We start from the raw sequence: 24,680 nt of genomic DNA, 5'->3' as shown, positions 1-24,680 counted from the left end.
AACCATTGATTGATCCTTGTAAAAACTTGTGTTCCTTTTCCCCCCCTCCCCCCGCCCCGCCCCTGCAGATGGCAAGTAATCCAATATATGTTAAACATGGCTACTCCTATTTTTACTGCAGTACTGAAAAGTTAAGTGGCTTGCCTAGGATCACACAGCTAGGAAGCATCCAAGGCAGGATTTGAACTCAGTTTTGACCACAAGCCCTGTGCTCTATCTCTGGCAACACCTAGCTGCCTCTTCTCTAAGTTAGAAGTATTTTAATCAGTCAATTAATCAATAAACATTAAGTGCCTACTATGTATCAGGCACTATATTAAGTGCTGGAGTAAAGAGGGAGTGTTTTCGTAGTAGTAGGGTTTAGCCTGTGCAAAAAAGAATGCAAGAAGGAACTGGAATTTTGACTTTGGGGCTTGCACGTGAAAAGCAATAATATGGAATGAATCTGGAAGGATGAACTGGAGCCTGAATGGGGAAGGTTTCAAAACTCCCGGCTGAGCTATTTCTCTTGTTTTCTAGGAGCAATAGGGAGTTACTGAAGCAGTTTGAGCAGAGGAGTGATTGGGTCAGGTTTATGCCTGTAGGGGCTGAATTACAAATGGGAGAAATGGCAAACTGGAGGCCAGTGAGGAAACATTGTGTAGTCCAGGTGAAGGATGATGAAGATGGCAGTAAATTTGTGAAGAAGGAGATGAATAGGAGAGTTGGGGGGGGGGTGAGATAAGCTGATCAGCTTCAGCTTGTTTCTGGAGGGGAGTGAATATAGATAGAGGTAATTCTGACAGTGAAACTTAGAAATGGCTGTGCCCTTGAGAGAAAGAGGGAAGTATATGTGTAAAGATTATTAATTTAATTTTGGACATTTTGCAGATCATTGAGAAATCTGTAGTAATCCTGTTGGAGATGTTTAGTAGGCAGTTGGTGATGCAGGACTAGGGGTGCAGGTCCCAGAGTTCCCTTGTAGGGGTTACAAAGGAAGTCACCAAAGGAGAGAATGGGGAGAGGTGAGAAGAAGGTCCAGGGCTCAGCCTCGAATTAATCAGTCAGTCAACCAGCTGATTAGATATAGATGAAATATTTACTCTGCCAGGGTTGGGAGATAAAAATTCAAAAGTGAAATAGTTCCTGACCTTGTTGTGTTTTCATTCACCATTACAAAAGGCACTAGTTAAAGCTAATGAGGAAGGACAAGATTCATCTGGTTTGAGAATAGAAGTATACCCTGTGATTGAAGAGCTTGACTCTTCAGGTCAAGCCAGGAGAAGATACACTCCTTTAATCTGGAAATTATCAAAGATCTGAAAAAGGCTTGCACTCTTTATGGGGCTACATCAGTTTACGTTAAGATGGTATTACAGAATTTGGATTTTGAAATTTTAACCCCTAATGATTGGAAAGGACATGCTTAGAACTTGGACAAAACTTGTGGCTTTCTGAGTATAGTGAGCTCTGTAGAAAACGAGCCCAATGAAATAGTCAAAGTGGAGTTAATATACCAGTCACCTGTGTCCAACTAGCAGGTAAAGGTCCTTATGCAGACACTTTAGCCCAGCTTAATTACCCTTAGAGAGCAAGCAGTCATGCTTCTGGTTTGGAGATTTATAATGATCCAGTAGAGGAAACTAAAGAAAAGGGGTCGGATTGGGAGAAGACCCCAGTTAGAACAGGGTCTGGGAAACCTAGAGAGCAGAGTACCCATAGACATCATGGAAAGCATAGGGAAGGGAGGACTGAAGAGGAAGTAGTGGCCCAGGGTTAGAAGCTGCAGATACGCCAGCTAGGAGAAGAATCAAGAATCAAAAAAAGGCTGTTGGATTTAGTCAGTAAGTTATTAATTGTTTTGAGAGGGCAATTTTAGTATAATGCTGGTGTCAGACAGATTTAAAGATTGCAAAAGATTTAAAAGTGAGTTAGAGGTGGTGCCCCTGGGAAAATCCTTCCTTTACCACTGAACATCTCCATCTCCTGCTTCCAGATTGTCTTGTGGCCATAGCAAGAACCACAAAAGAATGGGTTCTATACTTGGAGACAGTGAGAGGTGACTAAGAACCCTGCTCCCTACTTTTCATTTTGAGTGAGATAGACTGAGTCATATAGGATGAGAAAGCATGAATGGGTTGCAATAGATTGCAGATTTTAATAATTCTCTTCCCCCCCAAACCACCCCCTCTTCCTTTTCTGCCACTTTCTAGTCATCCAGGTCTACAACCTTCCTGTCAGCTTCCACGTTCTAAGATTGTGTTCATTGGCTTGACTTTTTGTGGGGCAAGAGTTCTTACTTGGGCTCTGTGGGTTTCCCCTTTTTCCTTTAATTTTTTCATAATTCTAGTTCAACTTATTTTTAAAAAATTCTATGTATTTCATTTTGAGAATTTAAAAACAATCAAGAGAAATCTCATTATCTCAGCCATATGAATATTATTTTACATGCATGTCAATGCATGTATAAATGTGTGTATATGTATGCATGTAGGTATATGTATGTATATTTATAGATATATGCATATGTGTGGTGTGTGCAGATGTGCGTATATATTCATTTATCTCCTTGCTTAAATGTAGCCTGCTTGGGAGGGGTGGGAGTGAGGGTGGGGATGAAAGGGATAAAAAGAATAAAGTAAAAAGTGTACAGCAGAGAACAAAAGAATAATGTTCAAGACAGTAAAGATGGACAGTCATAAATATCATCTCTTCTATTATTATTATTATTATTTTATTTATTTATTTTTTGCTGAGGCAATTGGGTTTAAGTGACTTGCCCAGGGTCACACAGCTAGGAAGTACTAAGTGTCTGAGGCCAGATTTGAACTCAGGATTTCAGAGCTGGTGCTTTATCCACTGCGCCACCTAGCTGCCCCATCTCTTCTATTATTACATATGCTTTTTTGAAATTAAATTTACTGTTGTACATTTTGAATCCTTCCTGATATTCTGCTATGCACATGACAATGTTTTTTTTTGTTTTCCTTTATCTTTCTTTTTCTATTGTTTTTTCTTATTTTGCCTTTAGTTTTCAATAAAAAATTTTTTTTTCTGAAAGAATCTATAAATTTTATCAGATTACCAAAGGGGTTCAGAACACAGAAAAGATTAAAAACTTCTGCTCTGAAATCATATTATGGGTGTGTGTGTGGGTGTGTGCGTGTGTGTCTTTGTTCTGAATTCTCTCTTCTCTGTTACTTTTTCTCATCTTTTCCCTCTTCCTCTACTTCCCCCTTCCTCTTTCTCTTGTTCTTTTCTTCTGTTCTTCCTCCTCTACCAGTCCTCCTCCCCTTCTTCCTCTCTCACTTCTCTCCTCCTTTTCCTTCTCCTCCTCCTCCTTTCTCTCTCTCTCCCCCCCCCCCCCTTTTCTCCCTTGTTAAGAGAACCTTACTAGTGTCAAGGATAATATAAAAGTTTTGCTTTTTTTTTTCTGGTTTTCAAGATGATCACAGAAATCATGAAATAATCCTTTGATGACTTCCCACAGTTGTGCTTGATGAAGGAGTTCTCCCTTTGCAGTTTCTTCTGGAGTGTTAGTGGACTGTGCGGTATAGTAGAGAGGCCATCGGTGGTAGTTTGAAAGCCCTGGCTTCACATCTAGCAGTGTGGCCCTAGGCCAATCCCAATGCCTTTCTGTACCTTAGTCTTCAACTCTGTAAAACGAGGAGATTGGACTTGAAGCTCTTTAAAGCCCCTTTCAGCTCTGAACGGATCATACAGTGCTGAATGTAGCATGTCACTTAATTAAGAAAAAAGTCTGAGGATGGGTTTTTCTTCAACACGTTGACTTTGTTGAGTTTTCTTGCCATGTAGTTAGGATTAGAGGCTTTTATCTGACCTGTGACATGAAGACCATGCTGTCTCCTCTTAGATGAGTCCATTAAGGGGCAGGCACACTGTGATCTCCTTTAGTTAATGTCAGTCTGACATTGATAATGGCGCTGTAACTAAGTAGGAATTTTGGGAATGGAACAAGTGGGACTCTCCCCTCCCTTCCATATGTATTTCAATTTCAGACTTCCCAACCTGGCTCACTCAGACCTGTTTCCAACACAGTTCTCTTATTTCCAAATCAGTGTTGTCTTGGTGGGTGGGAGGAGTTATTTAAAAACAAAATTGGGAAATATTGATGTCTGCTCACATATGGGGAGACAGAAAACTTAGCGGGAATGGTTAGATTTCAAACTGGTCAAAGAAATAAAAACAGGATTAAGTAAGTCATGTTGGGAAGCTAGTTGTGAATAGATAAATTTTTCAATGAGTCTGACCTTCAAGGGGAAGGAAAAAAGTGTCTAGTCCAAGTACTATAGTTGGTTTTTTTTTTTTTGTAAAACAAAACAATTGCAGTGACTGCAAAGAATGTGGATTGTAAGACCAGAAAAAAAAAAAAAAACAAGATAAAAAGGACTTTTTGAGGTCAGGAAACAGCACCAGAAATAATTAGAACCTCCTCCGTGATTCTCTTTTTTAGTAACTGTCTCCGTCGCCCAAATGCCCAGTATATATATATATATATATATATTTTTTTTTTTTTTTTCTCCTAAGAATTGTATCTCAAGTGCTGAACTAATTTAAGCCCTGCAAAATGTCCAGAAGTGTAGGACCCTGAAAAAAAAAAGGCCAAAGTTCAGGAGTTCAGATTTTGGAACTGCTTGAGTTTGGAGAATCTTCTTGCTGTGATCTGCACCTCTGGTCTCTGGGAGCTGGCGAGATAACTTTGGGTGGGCAATGTTCCACTCTGGCAGATGGCTCAGAGTGGAGCCCATGCCAGGGAGCGAGGAATAGCTCACATCCAAGTGTAAACCTATCCAAGAAGTTGAAATCCTGGATATGGATCGTCCTCTACTAGCACTGATCTACTATGTCATTGTGATGGGAGCTGTGTGCTAGCTTACTTTGGCCAACACAACAAATAGAAAGAAAAACCTTAAGCCAGGAGGTGTTCCTTCCATGGAATGTATTTGTATCTTTACCCCAATTGCTTTTTGCTTTGATCATTTTCACTTAAATTCATTAGTCAACTCCAGGATTAAGACCTTGAAATTTCTAAAGTTTTCTGGACAAGATTCAAGACTGTATTTCAGTGCAATAGTTAGAACAATAATTGTGCTCTCTCTTCCTCATCCCTCCCTCCTCACTCACCCCTCAAAAAAAAAAATCTTGAAGCAAGCTCTCTTTGTGTATTTAGTTTTCAATTGAAAATAACCTAGAGTTAAAAGCTTTAGAAAGCTAAAAACTCATCCCCATTGTTTTATTTTTAAGTACTATTTTAAGTGCCTGCCAGGACTGAAAATGTTCAGTCCTTTTTGAGCTCCAATAGCCTAGTAAAACTCCTTTGTAAACCCAGGGGAGATGATAGAACTGGCACAAGAGAAAATTAATTTGGTTGGGATCCATGAGTGGGATGAAGCTAATGTGCTTATGCTTGCAAGGTTCTTCATAATCAATCACTGCAGAGGATTCGAACCACGATTGCATGAAACCTCAGGCAGGATCCTGGCCAAAAAAATATCACTCCTCGCCTCCCTATCCGCCAATGTACATCCGCTTTGTAGTGATGAGAAGGAGGCTTAAACTAGAAAGGCAGGTGGTATAGAGAATAATGGAGAGAGCGTGAGACTCAGATGGGGTCAGTATGGTATGTATAGGTTTGAATTATGCTTTAAAGCAGGCCAGATGAGGCCCACTGAAGCTGTTTATGTGGCCAGCAGGGTTATGGCAAATGGGCTGAGGGGTGGAGACAGAGTGTGAGCTTTTGTTTTTACTATAGTCCGGCCCTCCAACAGTCTGAGGGACAGTGAACTGGCCCCCTATTTAAAAAGTTTGTGGACCACTGCTCTAAACACCCACCAGCTGTAGTCACTTCTCTTTGAATCTCATTGTTTACACCTGCAAAATGGGGATAATCAGAGCCCTTAACTTGCAGAATTGTTGTGATTCAGAAATGAGAAAATTTATGCAAAATATGTCACAAATCTTATATGCCATAAAATGTCATCGACTAGTAATAATAATTAAAAAAAATATGATGGTAGAGTAAAGGTATCAGGTCAGCAAACATTTGTACTTATATGCCAGTTGATATTCTGGGTATCGGGGATTGAAAGACAAAAGTGAGACAGGTCCATCTTTGAGGAGCTTAAATTCTACAGGGAGAGATAAAAGTATACATGTTTTGTAGAATTCATTTATTAAGCTCCTAATATGTGCCAGGCACTCTGCTAAGCTCTGGAGATACAAAGAGAAGTAAAAGATAGTCATTGCCCTTGGGGAGCTTACAATCTAATGGGAAAGACGACATGAGAACTATGTACAAACAAGTCATGGGCAGGAATATATGTAATTTGTATATGATATATACATATACATACACACATAGATATATTTTGTTGTTGTGTCCTACTTTTTATAACCTTATGGATCAAAGTACATTAAGCCCTTCTATCATCTGCCATATATTAAAATTCATGTGTTCATTGTTTCTATGACACTATCTATCCATTTCATCTTATGCCATTCCCTTTTTCTTTTGCCGTCAGTCTTTTCTAAAAACATTTAATAAAAATGAAATAAGTTGAAGAGGAGACACTAGAGGTAGAGATGATCAAAAAGATCTAGATTTAGAGCTAGACAAAATCTTTGACAGTTTGGAAATTGAGATTTGGAAAGGGGAAACAGGGACAGCTAGATGGCACAATATAGAGAGCAACAGTCTTGGAGTCAGGAGAACTTGAATTCAAATCTGGCCTCAGACAGTTAATACTTACTAACTGTGTGACCCTGGGCAAATCATTAACTCCAATTGCCTTGCCAAAAAAAAAAAAAAAAAAAAAAAAAAAAAAGGGGAAAAAACCTTGGCCATGCTCACCCATGCTTTAAGAGCCAGGATGCCAACTGTGACTGTATATCCTATGCTCTCCTCACCAAGGCAAGCTGATGCCACCAACAATGGTGTAACAATGTAACATTAATCCCACAATGCAATGTATATATTCTCAGTTAAAGATCTGAATTCTAGGAAGGAAGGAAAGCTGTATTGCTAATGGCAAGACATACATATCTGGTACAGGGCAAGTTTACCAGTGGGTAAGTTATTAGAGGTAACAAGGAAAGAGTACAAGTCTTGGAGTCAGTGCATAATGAAATTTATTCATATACATATATAACATGCATGAAATAATACATGCATTGGTAGGTAGGATTTGTGTATATATAAAGGCCTAAAGAAAACATCATAAATAGCTCCCCTGTAAAAGCAAACAGGAGAGATATGTATGATGTTTCCTACAACCTTCTCTTTCTCTCTCTTTATCTTTTTGACCTAGTCATCGGTTATTTTCCAGCCCCACATTTTCCAGTAACCCTTTTTGGCCCCGACCCCATCATTTTGAGTCCCTTTCTGTCCTAGGTGAGTCAACAGCAGGAACATCTTACAACTGTCTGCCACATGATTCCTTAAGTCACAGAAACTGCTTCTCAGGGGTTAATTCTCACCCTAGCAATAGGAGTTTGCATCTCTCTCTTTCCCAAAGCATTGACTTTTCCTAACTGCGGAATGGAGACTCAAGGCAGAAAATGCATTCAGGAGCACACAAATTAAATGGGTTATAAATAGAATCTTCTTCCCTGACAATGCTGGAATTTTCTTCAACTTCTGAAGACATTGCAGTCTTTGTTTTGTGGGTCTCTATCCCCCCACCCCCCAGTCAAGCTTGAGTCATAAAGCCTGAAGAACTAATGAGGCTGCTGAAACTTTGAGCTTAATTGGGAAGATGCATGTGGGAACAATGAGAGATGGCAAAAATCATAAGCTCGAATTAAAGTTGGCAACCCCATTGCCATCCAGCAGCTTGCTCACTTTGCATTTTGGCATGCCAGGACCCTGCATAGGCTGAAATTAAACCGGGGGCAAAAAACAGATCTGAGAAGATGTTCATCCCGGCCAATACCAGGGCATCAAAATACTTTGTTTAGTATTGCAACAACAACAAAAAATTAAACTTTTCGCATATAAATAAAGTCTCATCAATAATGCTTTTCTCTGCTTTCTTGTATTGGTTTTTGTTTAGTTTTTCTGGGATTTAGAACCAATTACTTGCTGTAGTCACTGCTGAGCAACTGGTGAGAAGAGATTATCCACTCCAAACTTGGCTTTTGTTTTTAATTTGAGATTGTTTCAGTACCATTGAAGTGTTCACTCCAGCTTCCTTCTCAATTTCCCCCTTGTTTCTTTCTCTAATTTTTTTTTATTCTTTTTTTCCCCCCTCCTGACTCTCTATTCCTCAGAATAACAACTGAATCATTTCCCCATTCTTTTTATTTTTTAAAGTTTGCTTCTCTCTGTGACTTCCTTCTCCCATTTCCATTGGTTTCAATTTCCAAGTTCTCCTTTTGCTTTTGCTAACTTCACTCTTTGCTATACCTCCCCCTCGCTCTTCTGGTCTTTGCTCTTCATGTTCTTCCTTCATCCTCCTGCAGAGCTGGCTCGAATGATTCGATTTCTCTTTGCACTAGGTCATCCTGTACAAAAGAAGATTTCTTTTCGGTCCCCTGCAAAATATGTCTCTGGCCTCCTCTATGCTCGGGCCCTGTGGCTTTCTTGAATCCCCTAATCCCACATGGATTTGGTCATCCATTTGGCCATTAATCCTGTTCCTAGGAGTATTCTAAGGGATGGAGTGTAATCTCTGTCGTTCAGAATGTGTCCTACAAGTTTTGTTAGCAGGATGACCCGGGTCACTTGGCTAAGAAAAGCTCAGAAGGCCTGCAGTGACCCATCCAGCAGATGAGGATGCCTGAAATCACCTTCCTGCTTGCCACTCATTGCTGCATCCATGCAGATGGCCGAGCCAAGGAGAATAGCAGGAGTAGCATTATTCATGGCCCAGAGAGAGGTTTGATATTCAGGGTCTGTCATCACTTCTCAGAAAGCTTGTTGTTTGGATTTGCCATGCCAAACAAAGATCATCCAGAAAGGGTTCCAATCTGAACTCCAGAGAAAAGTGCTGGGTTTATTCTCTAAGAAGATGGAGACCAGGTTTATCACTAGAAAAGGCTGCAGAAGTCATCAAGTTCAACCACTTCACATATAAAGAACTGACATCCTGAAAAATTATGTGACAACCACAGTTATCCTGATAGAAAGTATTTGAAGCCAGATCTTCCGAGTCTCAGATTGTCACATCAGCAGATCCTGGAAATTCTAGAAAATAAGAACTTCATAATTGGTATGAACCTCAGAGACCACCATCTAGTCAAACCCATTTTTGAAAAAAAAAAAGAGATGCTTCTGAATATCCCCAATCAAGTGATCATCCCAGCTTTTGCTCAGAAATATATATATATATATATATAGTTATATAGTTATTCTTTTTTTTTGCCTTTTAAAATTTTACTTTTAAAATTTTTATTTAATTTCTAATTAAAAAAATAAGCATCCATAACATAATGGCATAGAAACAAAGATGCTTGTACACAAAACCCACAAATCTATTAGTTACAATTTGCTATTCCTTTTAAATATATAATAAAGATCGTTAGTGAGGAGAGAATCTGCTATCTCCCATTCCATTTTGGCCCTACTCTAATTGCTAGCAAGTTTTTTCCTGACCTGAAGCCAGTTTAATTTTGCAGTTTTCGCTTATTAGTCCCCTTTTTTCCTCTTTCAGACAAAGGAGAAATTTAATACTTCTTGCAAATGACACCCCTGGAAAATACTCTTCATGCATTGTTTCTCCCCTTACCTGTTTATCTTCCCCAAGCTATGTATCCAAGATAACTTTATTTAACTTTTAGATTTGGGTTGGTATTATAATTCATAGTTTTGTAATTCTCCAAGCTTTGTGTCATCCCAGCTGGTTTACATTTGACAACGCAGAGAGGTAGCTTTATTCTTACTTCATTGAGAAGAAAACTAGGACTCAGAGATCAAGTGATTTGTCCAGTCGAAAGTTTGAATCCAGGGCTTTACGCTCTGAATTCTGTATTTTAAAATATTACCTCATTATTAACTGGCCCACAGTAATCTTGTCCTCTCCTTGACTCCAGACAAGCTGACTTACTTTCCTGTAGATTTGATTTATTTATCTTTAATTGAGGGGAATTACAACTGAAGTTGTCTAGCACATGAGAACAAGTTAGTTCTGTGACTTAGACTCTGTGAATGTGGGGTCCAGTCTAAATGCCAGAGGGCTACATTACAACTCTGTTAAGCCTTTGGCTTTCACGCCTTTGCCCCAGAACAAAATTAGGCCCCATGCTTCTTGTGGTTGGAAAGGAGAGGCAAGGGTCCAGGAGAAAAGGAATTAGGTCGAACTTGGAGCAGACAGACAGGGAATGTGGGTGTAGAAGATATTTCATTGCATTGGTTTATTTGAATGGTTATTTGAGTATAGAACAATCTTAGAAAATAAAGCAATGACTAGTGGTCTGTGTGAGTGGAAAAGGGCAATTGCTCAGGTAATATGAGGCGCAGATCTGGAAAGAATGATTTACATTCACCTTGCTTTGACCTCTAGTTTTTGGGTCTGGGAAAAAGGACCTCCGGTGCTCCTTTTGAGTTTTAAATGGGATCCCTTCTTCTCAGAGGCAATATGGAATCCCTGGATATTTTGAGATAGGAGGGATATGAAGAAATCTGTTTTAGGAATAGCGCAGTGATTTGAAAGATGAGTACTCTATTGCAGGAATCAAGGTATGTGTGGAATGGAGGGATTGGATATAAGAGATGTGGAGGGATGACTGATACAACTAGCAACTTATAGGCTTTGCAGTACTGGGGAGATGGAAAAATATAGGCAGAACATGAGATTGTCAGTGTCGCTTACAGAAGGAATAATCAGGCCCTTGACATGTGCATTGATATTTGGAGAAGAGAAGTAAGAAAGGTTCTCCAATGTATTAAACATGTGCATTGAATGATGCTACTTCTTCCTTCCCTCTACACATCATTTTAATGTTTGGAAATTAGGAGTTTTCATATTTTGGTGTGCTTTCTTTTCAGAACCATTCATGAATTTTATATTAATGAAAGCTAGAAGATTGTTCCTTCTTTTGTTCGTTTATTCATCTGCTTGTTTGTTCATCTGTTCCTTCCTTCCTTCCTTCCTTCCTTCCTTCCTTCCTTCCTTCCTTCCTTCCTTCCTTCCTTCCTTCCTTCCTTCCTTCCTTCCTTCCTTCCTTCCTTCCTTCCTTCCTTCCTTCCTTCCTTCCTTCCTTCCTTCCTTCCTTCCTTCCTTCCTTCCTTCCTTCCTTCCTTCCTTCTTTCCTTTATTCCTCACTTCTCTTTTTTTCTCTCTCTGTTTCTGTCTTTGCATCTCATTCTCTCTCTCTTTCTCTCTCTCTCCCTCTTTCCTTCTCCTTCCTCTCTTCTTTTTTGTCTTCCTCTTTCTCCTTTTTTTCTCATAGAGTGTTAAGAGCTGGAAAGAGGCTCAGAGACCAACTATTTCAATTCCTTATTTCAGAGATGAAATGGAGGCTTACAATGGCCAAGCACCTCACCTAGGTTCATAACTAACACTTAGAACACAGAACAGGTCTCCCAGTCAGTTCATCAACTAATAAGCCTTTGTTTTTAAATTGATTTTTATTGATATTGTTTGTTTTTGCATCTATTAGCTTTATCTCTTTCTTTTTTCCTAAAAGAGAAAAAAAATCCAGCAAAACTGATTTAAAAATTTGATGTTATATGCAATGTTCTACCGTCACAGACCTCTTCCCCTCTGGAAAAAAGGAAAAAAGGGAGAAGAGGAAGAAATGACTTTTTATATCTCTTCTTTTAGACTGAGATTTCCACAAATATAGATTATAGCCTTTCTCTTTTGCCAGACAATGTATTAGATGCTGGGGATACAAAGACACAAGGAATTTGTCCTTGTTTTCAAGGAAGGAGCCTTCTATTGTGGAAATAACACATTTGTACACAGAAACAGATACAGAACATACATACAGTTCTGTGTGTGTGTATATGTATGTATATGCGTATGTGTTTATATATGTACTTATATCTATATCTACACTTACAGAGTAAATTAAAGTTTGCAAAGTACTTTAAAAACATTACATTTCCACAATATCCACAGGAAATAGGTTTTATTATTATCATCCCCATTTTATAGGTGAAGAAACTGTGTTTCACAGCAGCTAAGTGATTTGCTCAGGATAGATAACACAGCTAGTAAATGTGAGAGGCTAGATTTTAAATTTGGATTTTTCTGGATAAAGACATTAAGAGCTAATTGAATCAGACAAGACTTCTTTTAGGAGTTAGCCCTTCCTTTGTTCTTTCCACTATATCTTGCTGTTAATATCCCATTGTGCTAAGATACTCAGTCTTGCCAATATATGTATACATATATTGGATTTAATTATTTCTTTTTAACCATGTTTAACATATATTGGGTTACTTGCCATCTAGGCTAGGCTTCGGGGGGGAAGGGACAAGGTTTTGCAAGGATCAGTGTTGAAAAATTCTCCATGCATATGTTTTGAAAATAAAAAGTTGAGAGAGAGAGAGAGAGAGAGAGAGAGAGAGAGAGAGAGAGAGAGAGAGAGAGAGAGAGAGAGAGAGAGAGAGAGAGAGAGAGAGAATCCATCAGCTTCCTCAAACTTTAGGCTACCTTGTAGGTATTTTCATCACATAATTCACAGGAATCTGCTTCACAACATTTCTGACAAGTTGTGGAACAGCTTGATGACCTCCTGTGATGGCAAACTCATTTTTCCTCCAAGTAGCAGCTCTCATTGTTCAGAAGTTTTTCCTTGGCTTGAGCTGAAATTCTGCTTATTGTTGCTGACCCTTCTCTCTTGGTCCAAGCAAGAGAAGGCCTCTGGGGTTGTGGGGAATATTTAATCTATGATTCTATGCTCTTAATTCCTCTACCCTAAGCTGTTCTTTACAAATACTTATAAATTGTTAGCATTCCTTCTTCTTCCCCACACAAACAATAATGAAGCACCTGTTGGGTGCCAGGACCTTTGTTAAATGCAGGAAACATAGAGAGAAAAATGAAAACAAGCCTTGCAAAACAAGCAGCAATAATGTTTGTGAATAAATGCCAAATGCATGTATTGGAGGACAAAACATCAGCAGTTGGTAGAGGGAGAGAGCCAGTCTCAGGATTGGGAAGATCTGAGCTGATAGATGATGGTTTTGTGACCTTGGGTAAGCTTCTTAACCTTTTATTATCTCACAATTAGAAATTATGGAGCAAGCCTTAAACTGAATTTCAAGAGTTCCCTAAACCAGTGAAATCCAAATTTTGTTTAAAAAAAAAAAAATCAAAACAATTTCTTGTGGTGGGAGGGAGGGCGCAAGAAATCAGGAATAATCTCACATGGGAAGTAGGATTTCTTTTCTCTATAACTCAGTTTTTTCAGGCCTCCATATGGAATATGGTAACTGAATGTAGGGATCAAAATGTATATCTTATATTTTCAGGTTCACATAGAAATTTCCTGGGGAAAAATGGGTCAGAAGTAGAAAAATTTAAGAAACCCTGATCTAGATTAAATGTTGCTACCATTCTTGAATATCATGGTTGTAAGTTGCCTCACTAGGGTTTTCTTCTTTTTGGGTGTACCAAGTTGTTAATAGTTTCCTTAAGGTTTGAGTCATGAATTGAATTTATACAGTGCATTTATATAGTACCTACTATATGTCAGACACTTAAAAATGAGTATCTCAGTTGATCCTCATAATAATCCTTTGAGGTAGGTGCTAATATTACCCCCATTTTATAGTGAAGAAAACTGAGGCAATTTGATGTCAAGTGATTTGTACAGGATCACACAGCCAGTAAGTTTTTGAGGTCAATTTTGAACTCAGATCTCCCTGACTCCAGACTCAGAGTTTTATCAGTGCTATCAACTGCCTCTCTCACCTCTCTAATCCCAGATTCTATACTTCTTAACATAACAGAAAATCACAGTTATTTTGGCTGCAGTGTCACACCATTGACTCATTCTGTGATTACAGTTCACTGAAAAGGACAAAATAAAACCCCAATTCTTTTATACATAAAGTTTTATCCAATCAAGCCTCTTTGATTTTATATTTTCAAGGATATGGCTCATTATCACTTTAGCTCCTTTCTAGCTTTGTATTGATCCTCTGTTTTAGAGCTCTGTCATTAATCTAGTTTCAAACCTCCCTAACAGTACTTACTGCCTACTAGTCTAGAATTTCCTTTCCTCCCTTCTCACCCTCTTCTTCTCTCTCTCTCTCCCCCCCCCCCTCTAGCATTAATATAGGAGACTGTCAAGTGCCTTACTGAAATCCTTGTCCCTGTGGCTCTGGATTTCTCTTGACCTAGCTTGGCTTGTTAATGCTGGGCAGATTTTCATCTTTGAGTGCTTCAGGCCACTCTCTAAGAAGAAAAGTTGTAAAGCAATTGGAGATTGACATTTTTAGAGGTCATTTCCTTCATGGGAGTTTACTAGACCAATGAAATGACAGGGTTAGACAACATAAAATTAGTCTAATACCTTCAAAGAAATGAGGTAAGTTTGTTTTGACTAATTCTTGAGGAAGCTATGATTTTTCTCAGTGATTGTGACTTCCTTTTTTAAGTGTTCTTATTCTATCCCTTTCCTAACATTTTATAGATATTTTTCTGAAATTGAAGTCAAACTTATTTGTGTGTAGTTTGAAAACAATAAACTTTATGATTTTTTCAAAAGTCAGGACATTTGTCCATCTCCATCCCGTGACCCTTGACTATAAAATGATCACTCCAAGTGGTTATCTGCATCATTAACTCTACCATAAGATCTGAGTTCCTTCAACATTGGTGATGACCTGGATGAAGATTCTATTTGTTGTTGGTCAGTTATTTATTAAGCACTTACTATGATTATGTGCCATGCACCACATCAGGGGCTAGGATTACAAAAATCCCAAAAGATTGTCCCTTTTCTTGAAGAGTTCCAATGGGGATAGACAATATGCAAACAATAATGACCAAGATAATTTGGGAATCAACAGTGGGAAGGGACTAGAATGAAGGGAAGTAGGAAATGCTTCCTGTAAAAGATGGGGTTTCAGCTGGGACTTGAAAGCAGCCAGGGAGACTAGGAGGAAGATATTAGGAAGGAGAGCATTCTAGGCATGGAAATTAAGGGTAGGTTTATTATTAACTTCATGTCTATCAATATTTATTAAATTAATTGTGGGTTCTCAAACACAACTAATCCTACTGATGAGGGGAAAAACCAGCCAACAAACAAAATGCAAGCTCCATAAACGTTTAGGCAAAGCAACTATAAAAATGGCTACTAATGTTTGTACTATAACTATATCCTTCTGTTATTGAGTAGTGGATAAAAATAAACAAAGACTGTTTACATAAACGTTAATGAGGCAGCTCCCATATTGTCTAGTGAATTTATTATGCACTTTGCTGTTGTTTGATGTTCTCTTCCTTTGCAAAATGGAAGTTAGTATGCATAGATTTAATTTCCCCCGCTACCTTATTTTAAGACAGCAGATATTTATTAAGTGCTTGCTGTATGCAGAATATTGGAGTAGATGTTGAGAATACAAAAAGCTGTAACCAAAATGGCTCCTGCTCTCTAGGAGTTTATAATCCACGTACTGGAATGCAGCATGGACTTAGATAAGTGTGCAAACTCTGTATACAAAATTGACCATCACTTAATAAACTTTGGGGAAAACCAGGAAAATAAAATTTAAATATCCTGGCTTTTAAAATATTCTCCTTATTGATCATTCTTCAGAGTCCAATAAATTGCTATTCAATAATAAGCCACAGTATACTTTGCCATTCCCCATTGAGCGTCTCTTTATTTTCACCAGCTCATATGTGGATTATTGCAACAACCTTCTGCTTAGTCTCTCTGTCTCCAGTCTCTCCTCCCCCTACCCCCAATTTATTCCACCCTCCATTCAGATGTCAAATTGCTCTTCCTAAATAGATCTATTAATGTTACCTCCCCCCATCCACCACTTAATAAATGCCAGTGGCTCCCTATTACCTTCAGAATCAAATATAAAATCTTCTGTCTTTTAAAGCCCCTCACAACCTGGCCTTTTCCTACATTTTCTCTTCTTACATTCCATTTCCCCTAAAGAACTTAAAATTCTAGTGATATGTGGCTTCCTTGCTGTTCCTTGAATAGGACATTTCATCTCCCGACTTTATTCACTTGACTTGCTTGTTCCCTGTAGCAGGAATGCTTCCCTCCTCATCTTTGTATCTAAGGTCTCACATGTAGTAAAAGCAGAAATAGAAATGAAATCCTTCTACTCTAAATCTATTGGTTTTACTGATTCATCAAGACCTACTTAGGTATATGAACATTTTTATAACTTCTGTCATATGATTCTATTTTGTTTTCCCAAAGAACCAAGCCACTTCAGAGTTCTGCTAGTAATGAATTAGATTATTTAAAAGTCTGTGTAAATATTTATGAAATGAAATGAAATTTCTTTTTTTTTATTTAATAGTTTTTATTTACCAGATATATGCATGGGTAATTTTACAACATTGACAATTGCCAAACCTTTTGTTCTAATTTTTCCCCTCCTCCCCCCCCCCCCCAGATGGCAGGTTGACCAATACATGTTCAATATGTTAAAAGTATAAATGAAACATAATATATGTATACATGTCCAAACAGTTGTTTTGCTCTACAAAAAGAATCGGACTTTGAAATAGTATACAATTAGCCTATGAATGAAATCCAAAATTCAGGCAGACAAAAATAGAGGAATTGGGAATTCTCTGTAGTGGTTCATAGTCATCTCCAAGAGTTCTTTCACTGGGTGTAGCTGGTTCAGTTCATTACTGCTCTATTGGAACTAATTTGGTTCATCTCATTTTTTAAAATGGCCACATCCATCAGAATTGATCACATCATATGGTATTGTTGTTGAAGTGTATAATGATCTCCTGGTTCTGCTCATTTCACTCAGCATCAGTTGATGTAAGTCTCTCCAGGCCTCTCTGAAATCATCCTGCTGGTCATTTCTTACAGAGCATTAATATTCCATGACATTCATATACCACAATCCCAACCATTCTCCAATTGATGGTCATCCACATAGTTTCCAGTTGCTGGCCACTACAAAGAGGGCTGCCACAAACATTCTTGCACATATAGGTCCCTTTCCCTTCTTTAAAATCTTTTTGGGAAGTAATCCCAGAAGTAACACTGCTGGGTCAAAGGATATGCACAGTTTGATAACTTTTTGAGCATAGTTCCAAACTGCTCTCCAGAATGGCTGGGTGTATTCACAATTCCACCAACAATGTATCAGTGCCCCTGTTTTCCAACATTTGTCATTATCTTTTCCTGTCATTCTAGCCAATCTGACAGGTGTGTGGTGGTATCTCAGAGTTGTCTTAATTTGCATTTCTCTCATTAATAATGACTTGGAGCATCTTTTCATATGACTAGAAATAGTATGAAATGAAATTTCAAAGAAAACTCATAGTATCTGAAAAATTACAAAGTGAGTAATGTGTATTTTCTAAGAAAGTTGTATAGCAATTTTTCTACTCTAAGAATCAAATCCATATGGTCTATGATAACTTGAATTCCATAAATTTATTTGGTTAAAATCTTATAGGTGAAAGAATATCCATTTTATCTAATTCTTATTCAAGTGAACCATTCAACAAAATTTTTATTAAATACTTAACTTTGTACTGGTTTTTGGCATTAGTATAGCTGCTAAAGTGCTACTTTTGTTTGCCATACATTGGTGAGGGCCATTTGCTTGACAAGCTGTGGAAAATTGTCCATCACACTCAGACTACAATTCCCTGAAAGATGGCAGAATTTGCTACTGTTAATGTCAGGTCAACAAATAGCTGCCTAGGGCCCTAAGAGGGGCAGGGACTCAGGGGCCACTACTACCCATCAGTCTACAATCCTGACTCAGCTCCTCAGTGTGTTTTCCTGCAGAACCTATCATGTATTTTTCATAAGAGCTATTTGCACAGTAGTTATTCCTTGGATGAAGGGAACCTAGTTCTTTATATTTTAGGTGTTCTTAGAGTTCTCAGAGAATTACAGAGCCTAGCTTCCATTGTCTTTTCTGTGATGTCAACAGTTGTTTTTGGTGTTATTCTACTGGATAAGCATGACTCAGAGTACAAATTGTTAGAACACTAAGCACTCACAGAGCCCTTCCATCATTCCATCATAGAACAAACATGGATATTCTGTGAAATAGCATCATCATTTCAATGGTTTAGCAACTAACTGGAAAATAAGCAATTTACTAAAGGAATGTTCCAACAGTCCAACTGTAACTCAGTTTTATGGAACATAAAGCATCATTCTCCTATAGAAATGATGCTATATAATGAAAAAAACAAAACAAAACAAAACAGTGGCTGTCCTTGAGAAGAGACAACAAATCTAACTCCTTTGTCATATTCAGGAGGCGGAGTATTTAATATTGTATATATTAGCTTTTTAATTTATTTTTTTTTAATGCTTAATTGGTTTTCTTTGTCAATAGAGGGGCTCCATCAGGTATGGTGTGATAGGAAATTCTTGACATAAAAATGAAAGGTATCAATTAAATGTATTTTAAAAATCAGAAAAATAATAAACTCAATTCATTTTTTAAAAAAGAAACAATGTTATATATCTGTTGGTTGGTTGGAGCATTCCTACATGCTCACTTTCCTTGTAGAATTTGAATTCATCCTTTATCTGAAGCCTTTGAAATCTACTTTCTCAAAATCTAGTAATGATTTCTGGGTCTTGGGGCAATGACTTCAGTAGAATACAATCAGAAATCTGTTAAATCAGTCAATTAATCAACAAATATTTATGGGGCAGCTAGGTGGCACTGTGGATAGAGCATCAGCCCTGAAGTCAGGAGGACCTGAGTTCAAATTTGGTCTCAGACACTTAACACTTCCTAGCTATGTGACCTTGGGCAAGTCACTTAACCCCAATTGTTTCAACAAATATATATTAAATATTTATTAGGAGTAGTGAGATGGAGTGTCTTATGTGGATAAGGGAGATGTTCAATGGCAAAGTCCTTGTCTATATCTTATAGTCCATATAGTGCCAGAAAGGTCTAGCTCTGGGATTGATGTACTCAAATTGCTTCCGCTCTATTCTACTCTTTATTTGTCCACTGATGCTCCAGAAATCAGTGTTGTTTCAGCACAGGCTTTATCATCAGATCCATTTCTGACGCATTATCATTAGGGTGGGTCTCTTGTTGTCAGAGGTCCCATTCCTTGATGAAAAATGGCATTTGTGCTCAGGGGGCTTGTTGATTCCTTTTCTCCACAGAGCGGGGGCTGCTTAGGTGAGGTTGCTCCCAGTCCCTTGAGCTCCCCTGAGCCAAAGCTCTCAGCAAGCCTGTGCTGTTGACCTTGTTTCAGGATTTAGTATTAAATGAGGATGCATCTTTGTCATTGGCAGCCATGGATTAGTGGCCAGATGTGACAAGCATTAACTGGTCCCAGCTTAACTAAACATGACTTTGAAATAATGGTCTTGTCATTCTCATTTATTTTAAGACTCGACTATGTCTCTAAGAATGTGTTTGCTTTATAATCTCCATCAACGGGGATTTAACTAGTTCTCTGAATAAAAAGGCAACTCTTTGAGGTATCTCCTTAGAAATTAGTCAATGCAGGCAAGTGGCAGGGGGTCCGAGGACCTGGTTGTGAATTCACACTTTGCCACTTTCTTGTATGACTCCATTAACATCTCTTGAAATCAGTTTGCTTATTTGTACAGTGAGAGGATAGGTCTAGACCTTGGTCCTTTAATCTATTTCCAATCTGTGATATCCTATGCAGCTCAGGATATGTCATGTGAAAGGCAATGTCATTTACCATGTAAAGAAGATGGAGAATCAGTGAAGGCCTTTGAGGTTTTGAACCCAGGATTTTTGCTTGCAAAGCAGGCACTTTAACCAGCTAAGCTGCAGGGCCCAGGAATTGTTTAAGGACAGTAGAATGTTCCTCAGTGGAATAATTGGGTTTCTTTCCTTGCTGAGCAGTGGGATTGGATATTTAGGTGTGTTGAAGAGGACCTCATTTTGCAGAAGTGGAAACTGAGCCCCATTGTGGTTAAATGGCTTGACCTAAGTTCTCTAGATAGTAAATGGTAGTCAGGATTTGGACATAGAACCTGTAATTCCAAATGCAACAATCCTTCTCCCCTTGCCCCCCTCCCCTCAAAAAAACACAAAAACAAAAACAAAAACCCTCCTGCCCTATCTCCTTGCCAGTTTTACCTACTAGCTCAAGAGATATTTGGGGTTAGGAGTGCCTTTGAATTCAGCCTTTGGTGTTTGATGTAGTGCTTAAAACTCATAGAACTGCTGTTTAAATTTTATCAAATACTGTTAGAAAGTAGATACCTTTGGCCCATCTGCTTCAGGGATGTTGATCTTAATGAACGGATCCCTTCTGCGGGGCTGCCCCCCCCCCCCCAATTGTCATTTCTAAGACTAGGTTGGTTTTTGAGGACATTTCAAGGAGCTGACTTTAATAAATTAATTGACTAATTAATTTTTGATCTCTCCAGGCTAGAACTGTCTCTTTTTTCTCTGTTCTCTCTCACTGTGCCCAATTAAGTTACAAAGTCTCCTTAGGATCTGAGTCTTGTAATAAATCAATCCATAAATACTTTTTAAAGTTTTTTATTTTTTCATGATGAAATCTGGGTTTTAGGGGGCATTATCTGATAGTGATATGCTGGGTGGAGGTTGGAGAAGAAAATGATGGCAGGAAGACTGTGAATTGGGGGTGAGGGTACACTGATAATCAAAGCATGAAAAATGCCTTGTATTAGGGTTGTGTTAACACAAACTGGAGGAACTGGATTGATTGAAAGGAGGGTGTTCTTAAATTTTTCTTGTGGTTTGGACCCTTTTGTCCGTCTAATGAAGCCCATATACCTCTTAGAATCATGCTTTCCAATACATAAAACCCATAGAATTACAAGGGTAACGAATTGAATTGAAATAGTTATTAAAAACAACAACAAACTTCTCCCCTCCTTCTGCTTAAAAAATAACAAAAATGTACTTCAGGTTATGAACTTCAAGAGAGGACGTAGAGACACTGTAGAGGATTGCTCTTTGCTCTTTGGTGTTGGTTAAAAAATGGCTAGCCTTGAGAGGGAGAAGAGATAATAATGACAACTGACAATTCTTTTTTTTCTCCTCCTCCTCCTCTTCCTCCTCCTCTTCCTCCTCCTCCTCCTTCTTTTCTTCTATTTCTTCTCTCTCTCTCTCTTTTTCTTCTTTTTTGGTGGCTTCAAAGCAATCCTGATGAGGACTAGATAAGGAGTACCTAAATGAAATTAGGGTTTAATTGAGGTCTAGTGGCAGGTTCGGGTATAGCATAAATCAGTGAGTGCTTTGCAGACACTGCTTACACCCACATTCCTTGACTGATCCTAACTTCCTTTAGAAAAGTGTTCTTTGAGGATGTTGGGAATGTTTCTGAGACAAGAGGATGAGAGAGGTGGCCAGAAAATCACTGCTGTCTGATGCAGGTCACATAGAATACAGTGAGGGAAAGCGGATTCAGATGTGTGAAAAAATTGTTTTATGTCCTTTTGAAAGCAGGCATTTTAGAATCAAAATATCTGAATTTCATTTTTGTCTCTGTTACTAATGAGTTCCTTAACCCATATGAACTCTTTTTTAAAAATATATATATTTTAATAGTTTTTATTTACCAGATATATGCATAGGTAATTTTACAACATTGACAATTGCCAAACTTTTTGTTCTAATTTTTCCCCTCCTTCCCCACCCCCCCCAGATGGCAGGTTGACCAATACATGTTAAATATGTTAGAGTATCAATTAAATACAATATATGTGTACACGTCCATATGAACTCTTAATAGTGAATAGAACAGTGAATAGAGTGCCTTCCCATCTTGCTGGACACTTAACGTTTGCCTCAGTCTCCTCATGTGTAAAATGGTGATAATAATGATGTCTCCTTCCTGGGCTTGCATTGAGGATGAAAGAGATAATAATTGTAACGTACTTACCACACTATCTGGTGCATGTTTGGTGCTACATACGTACGAGTGATTATTATCTGCATCTAATTTCTTTATGTTTCAAACAGCTTTAGGATTACCTGTTTGAGGACAGATTTGAACTCAGGAATATGAATATGATGTCAGCCCTGGCTCTCTGTCTACTAGCTGCTCCAAGTACTGCGTGCATGTCTGTTATTTGTGACTGTCAGGGTACTGGTCCTTCACAGGAAACCTCAACTGTATTTTTTGATAGAGCTTACTCCCTCTTTTCTGGTAGCAGGTCACTTTTCATTAGCGGCCATATGTTTCAGTGCTTTTAAAAAACAAAACAAAACAACAACCCTTAGCTGTGATTAGTGATGGGCTTGGCGTGTCTCACGAAGCAGGACTCATTACTCATCTATCTTTCGTTTGCAGAAGTTCTTAAAGCCCAGATGCAAACTTTGCAGCCTTGCTTAGTAGGTGGCTGCTAGGAGCCCAAGAGGCCGGCAGCTGGATTCTGGGAACTTGGGCCTTCCCGCCTTGCTGTGTGTGTCTTGTGTCTTGGGGTACTCAGGCAGTCTGTTTTTTCTGGGGCAGAACCAAAAGGATGACTTCACTGGGTAAGTCTGCTTTTGTTTGTCTAAGTGAAAACACCAGTTTTGGTGGAAGAACCCCCTCGTTTGGGGATCTCCCTGGCAAGGGGTTGGAAGTGAGGCTGGAAGAAATCACATGAAATGTACTCCAGCTTATTAATTAGGGGTGCATGCTGCTGATTTTATTATTTTGATTGCTTAAAATAAACACATCCACCCCAAAACCATTTTAAAATTTTTAATTAAATTAGTTTCAATTAATTAATCAAATTTAAAATTCAATCAATATTCAGAAGTATGGGTACAGAAAAGGGGAATTGTGGGAGGGGAATGGGCCAATCAGGGTGTAGTGTGGGATTGCCTTTCTGTGACCTTTTCTTTGGAGAAAGGGGGGGGGCTAAAATGAGTCTAGCACCCCTTGGCATGTTTGTTCTTGGTTTTGATAGCGGCTGACATTTTATTGAATGCTCTTGCCCCGCTTGATGACAGGTGGTGAGGGTTTCATCTAGTGTTTTCCCTGCTGGAAACATGCTCCTAGATCAGTCACTATGGGGCTTTTTTTTTAGAGGAATATGAGTTTTTGGATTATGTCTGGTGCTAGGTTCTTTATAATTAGGAGTCCTGAGCAGCCAGCCCGTTTTGGGGTGAATCTGCTGGTAGGAGACTCACCGTCCCTAGATGGTAGAATGGCGGTTCCTCTGATGAGATAATAAATGTGTTGCTTTTACCCCTGGAATTAAATGTCCCTTTTCATTAAAGCTGTGGTCTATGATAGTTAAATCATGTGATTTTTTAATAATCATGACTGGAAAAAAAAGCTTTGAAAAGCTTCTGACCAATAACCAAGGGAAGAGGCCATTTTCATTCAGTAATTTCCTCTTGTTCTGGATCTATGGTGGCAGAAAGAACTTTCCCTGCTGGGTCTTTTCTGAAGAGTTACTTGGTGACAAAATTCAGAAGAGAGAGAGAGAGAGAGAGAGAGAGAGAGAGAGAGAGAGAGAGAGAAGCAGAGAAACAGATAGAAAGAGGGAGAGAGAGAGAGAGAGAGAGAGAGAGAGAGAGAGAGAGAGAGAGAGAGAGAGAGAGAGAGAGAGAGAGAGCGCGCCCACACACGCGCTTGCAGGCCCTCTCCAATGAGAGCTGTCCAGAGTTAGAATCCTCTCTCACTGGAAGCTTCTCTGTGATTTCACCCTTCATTTTCCCTGCCATTTCTAAGGATCCTGGTACTTGAGCCACAATTCAAGAGAACCAGTGTTTATTCTAGGCTTTGTGTCCCAGGACAAATATTTATTTTCTGAGTATCCATTTTGTTTATCTGTAAAATGAAGGGAAGGTGTGTCTATTTGATGGTAACCTTTATATATTTTTATTATTTTAACTGATATCTTCCCCCCTTTTAGGAACACAGTGATGCATATGTGCATGAATGTATGAATATATGCTTAGACATATCTATCTTTCTTTCTCACTGTTCCTTATAATAAAAACAGTTAAATAAAACTTCTTGACAGAATAACCATATCAGAGTATAAATGGAAGGGAGGGGGAGAATTTTTACAATAAAAATCAAGAAAAGAGTATATGGAACATTGTGCGCCTCTTGTGTCCCTTCTTTCTGTTGATATAAGGATAGCCATTTTCATCTTAAGCTTTTCAGAGTCAAGATTGTTCATTTCAGGTCCTCTGAATTTAGATTATCTACCAGATCCTAGATTTACAACTGGAGAAGTCCCCAGGAGCCATCAAGTTTAACTGTCTTGTTTTACAGTTAAGAAAACAGAGATTAAGTGACTTGACCCAAACCAAAATGCTAGTAAGTGTCCAAGATGGGATTTGAACTCAGGTCCTCTTACCCCTGGTGTAACATTCTTTCTACTGTGTCGGGCTGCCTCCCCAGTTCAGTACTGTTTTCATTTACATTATTGTAGACATTCCATAAATTATTCTCTTTGTTTTGTCTCTGCAGTGATAGTTTTTAAATATGGGCATTGCCTACTTTAACACAGATATATTTACTTAATATGTCTGTGTTAATAGCTGACATTTAGATCATCTGATTTGAGCCTTGTAACAACAGTAAGACTCAAACACCACATGTACTGTTTTCTTCATT

At 38.5% G+C, this 24,680-nt stretch overlaps 1 protein-coding gene across 11 annotated transcripts in view; it reads left to right on the top strand.

The window, feature by feature from the left end:
• Positions 1-24,680, top strand: part of MITF (melanocyte inducing transcription factor) — a 263,012-nt gene that overhangs the window by 85,414 nt on the left and 152,918 nt on the right. The window contains exon 1 of one of the 11 annotated variants that reach the window (XM_074284121.1): positions 13,084-13,144. The exons of 9 other annotated variants lie outside the window; for them this stretch is intronic. The gene's annotated coding sequence lies outside the window, so the exon portion shown is untranslated. Of the gene's footprint in view, positions 1-13,083; positions 13,145-22,436; positions 22,595-24,680 lie in introns of those variants that run through there. One more of the 11 variants, XM_074284117.1, reaches the window with a different exon arrangement.

The sequence above is a fragment of the Sminthopsis crassicaudata genome, chromosome 1 (assembly GCF_048593235.1).
Source record: "Sminthopsis crassicaudata isolate SCR6 chromosome 1, ASM4859323v1, whole genome shotgun sequence".
In the NCBI taxonomy this organism is placed as follows: domain Eukaryota; kingdom Metazoa; phylum Chordata; class Mammalia; order Dasyuromorphia; family Dasyuridae; genus Sminthopsis; species Sminthopsis crassicaudata.
The sequence above is the reverse complement of the archived record's forward strand: the minus strand, read 5'-3'. Positions and strand labels throughout refer to the sequence as shown.